Source organism: Anolis carolinensis, chromosome 1 (genome assembly GCF_035594765.1).
Source record: "Anolis carolinensis isolate JA03-04 chromosome 1, rAnoCar3.1.pri, whole genome shotgun sequence".
NCBI classification, from domain to species: domain Eukaryota; kingdom Metazoa; phylum Chordata; class Lepidosauria; order Squamata; family Dactyloidae; genus Anolis; species Anolis carolinensis.
This window is the reverse complement of record NC_085841.1, coordinates 320452351-320455901: the sequence shown is the minus strand read 5'-3', so window position 1 is coordinate 320455901 and position 3551 is coordinate 320452351. Positions and strand designations below refer to the sequence as shown.

Here is a 3551-nt window from a genome sequence, read left to right as displayed (position 1 = left end):
TGTTAAATAATTTTTAATCTTCACTGGGAGGAAAGTGAATTTAGCCTTAATTATCTTAAAAGTTTTTCCTCCTTGGTTCTCCTTGTTTTCTCATAGGCATTAATATACATAGTTAGCTGCAGTTGTATGTCAGTGCCATTTATACAATTGGTAAGTATTATTGGCATTTAAAGATTCTCATAAGAATGTATAACAGTTCATTTAAAGGTTCATGGTACTTAAGGTACTAAATCTCAGAATTCATAAATATTGTATGGCCCATCTCTTACAAAAATTGAATGACATGAACTGAGTTTACATAAAATATTAAGACTAAAACAGTTGGAACTAAGAAAAGTCATCCAGAAAGAATATTATAGAAGTGTTTCTAGCCATGTGCAATTTTTTTATAAATAGCTTTATACCTTATTATTGATATAGGACAGTTGTCCTACTGTAACGGGGATCTCTAGATAGTGTTGATGCGAAAGCCTAGACATTTTAATACATTCAAATGGGTCTGAGGCATATATAACTATCTATTTTGGCAGTGCTCTGGAGAAATGCCTATTTGTATTTCTTTTATAAAAACGTGTTTATTTTTATTTAAATTTTATTGAATGTATATAAATATATATATGGGTATATAACACCTGTTTTCACTTTTCAGTTTTATGGAAGAAATTCAAGATTCGTCATAATCCAACAGTCTGTTCTGTGTGCACCATGAAAATGGCTCCCTTTCCTATTTCCTTTTTTAAAAAACACCAATCCTATGTGCACATGCTCTTTTTTTAATGCAAGGGAAGGCAAATGTAGCTGTTCAGATATTCCTGGGCTAGAACTCCCAATAGTGCTAACAAACATACATAAACAGAGAAATACTGGGATTTACAGTCCAGAACTATCTGAAAACTCATTTTGCTCACTCCTGCTCTGTTATAATGAATAAGGAAGGCCAGGTAGGCAAGCACCAATGTGTTCTTTAGTTCTAGGGAGCCAAGGAGCACAGTACTTCTCTCATAAAAATGAATAGTGAAATATGGTAGATGTTCTAATTGGTTTAAAAGAGTCTATTAATGTACTTACTCTCCAACATTGCAATTAAAAGGTGATTGCTCTGGATTATAAAATGAGGAAATATTCTTATTCATTGGAGCTCTGCAGTAATAGATACAAAGATGCACTCACATTTTCTATCACATATATTCTTCCCATTGCTGATAAATCATGATTAGGAATTGTTCTTTGGATGTTCCAATGATATTATGAACAAGATGCTAAATTCTCGAATAATAATCATGAACCTAAAGAGAACAAACCATCCCATCCAAAGGGAAGTACTGTAAATGAAAATAGTGTCAAGAGGGAATTGTGCAATATAAACCCTATTTGTAGTAAACTATGAATATAAAGGAGAACAGGTTGTTATTTTTCTATATCACAATACTAATATGGTCATAACAAATTTCTTCTTTAACATGCAATGTTGAAGTGTTGCAATTTTTAAATCATGTCTACATTATGTAATGCGACTAAGATTAATATTTGCCATTTGCTGGGAAGAAAAATTAAACGTGTAATTGATGGTGGCGGGACCATGTGGCACTTTTAAGCAGTGATAATTTGTATGAATTTACATATTAAAATAATCTTTAATACTGATGTTGCTTGTATTAACTTTTTGTTTTTGTTTTTTGTTTTGTTTTTTGTCTACACAGGAAAATGCATTCTAAGCAATCAAATGGTTGCTGTTCTAAATGAGCAAGACTAATAGAGAGAGGCAGATGTCTTGATATCCACTGATCATAACTGTCAGATATATTTATAGGTTTTCTAGCAGATTTTTTCCTCCTAGGAAATCATTTTAGTGATCAGATATTTTTACGAGATCCTGTGAAACTAGGCATATAATTAGCTAACCATCACATGCCATATTATGCCTTACATATAAAAACTTGAGTTTTTTATTTTATTTAAAACGAACATACAATACACTTTTTTGAATTCTGAATTTAAACATAATTATGAAGAAGAGGTTATATTAATAGACAATAAGTAAAGCAGTTAAGTATATGGGTCTAAAATGAATTAAAGTTATATTTGTACAATCTCTATAAAAGTATGTAAGATGTGAAAAAATAAAAAGTTACAAATTCGTTCTCAAATTTAAGAAAATACAAAAAGGAATCCATACAGAATCCATACAGGTTTAAATCAGGGGGCAGCTTTATCTGTTCCAAGTCTTTAATCAAGTATCACATAGAAGGACTTCCTTTCTAATTGATCCACAAACAAGTAGCATGCATTGCAAAGTCACTCTGTCCATTAAAGGTTATATTCACTATGACGAATAGGACATTCCAGTGCCCACAGTGCTTTAGTTGATGGTCAAAATGTCTATGATCCTTGATATGAATGTCACTGAAAACAAAAAGACAATCATTCAGAGCTATCAATGGTAACTAAAATAATTAATTTTGAATATATGCATTTGAAATGATCAGGTAAATGGTATGAAATCTAACGTAATACTGTTGAAAGGATATTTCCTTCCTTTCCCTCAGAGCACACTGAAGTGCCCTGATCTTCCACCCAGAGAATCAGGGCACCATCTTGAATATGGTAGATTATTGTGCAAAGGGCTGAGGGAGAAGGGGAATCATGCAACTCATGAGAGTGGGAGCTCCATTCAGATTTGGCGCATTGGACCAGTTTTCAGGTGTCCCTGAAGCCTACCGTGCCACAGTCTCCCCAAGTCACCAAAGTCTTTCAAATGTTTCTTATATTGTGCATTTTCATATAATAAACAAATGAGGTGAGTTAATACAAAATTGTGCAAGTGCATCATCGTCTTATGCTTTCATCAATGCTTGATTTTTTAAAGAAACATGGTACCCTCATGCTTCCTATTCACAAGCATATGGCTATAATTTTCCAGTATGCTTATTCTGGAGTGGCCCTAATATAACTGGAACTATCCCAGCAATATCTGTGCTTAATATATGTTGATAATGGCCATTAGTGAGTATAAAAATTGAAATATAGTTTGCCCTGCACATTTACGGGTATGATTTTTGTTGATTAAATTTAAAATGTTCTCTTTAGGTCCTCCATACTGTGGTCATCCTCTAGCAGACATTGATTATAAAGTTGTGATGGAGAACCTAGGTATTCATAGAGAGATTTTCTCTCAAGTTAAAAAATATTTTTATTCACATTTTTTTTCCACTTGTGCGGGGATGATGTATCCCTAAACCCTGTGCATGTGGAGGATTGACTAGAAACATGAACAGAGGGTACATGAGAAAAATGTCTGTACATTTTTATCAAAATGAAATTTGGTGATATTTAGGTACAACAAGTAGACAAAATTTAAAAGAATAAGTAGAACTCATAATCAAAAAGGGGTTTTTTTGTGAATTTTTGTTGTTCTCCTCCCATATGCCAGGAATGTCATCTCAGCTGTCTAATAATGGACATGGTAGTCATCAATGAAATAAAAGAAAATACCATTCCTTCCCATGTTTCTGTCACCATTCCTGACAACTATTGAAACCATATTTTAGTAG

General features: G+C 32.8%; 1 protein-coding gene across 3 annotated transcripts in view; it reads left to right on the top strand.

Annotated features, from left to right (window-relative positions):
- The window catches only part of nova1 (NOVA alternative splicing regulator 1), a 172040-nt gene extending 170396 nt beyond the window's left edge, over nucleotides 1-1644 (top strand). For all 3 annotated transcript variants that reach the window (XM_062968224.1, XM_062968225.1, XM_062968226.1), the window contains one exon: nucleotides 1-1644. This exon is cut by the window's left edge and continues 5107 nt beyond it. The gene's annotated coding sequence lies outside the window, so the exon portion shown is untranslated.
- Nucleotides 1645-3551: the final 1907 nt, after the last annotated feature.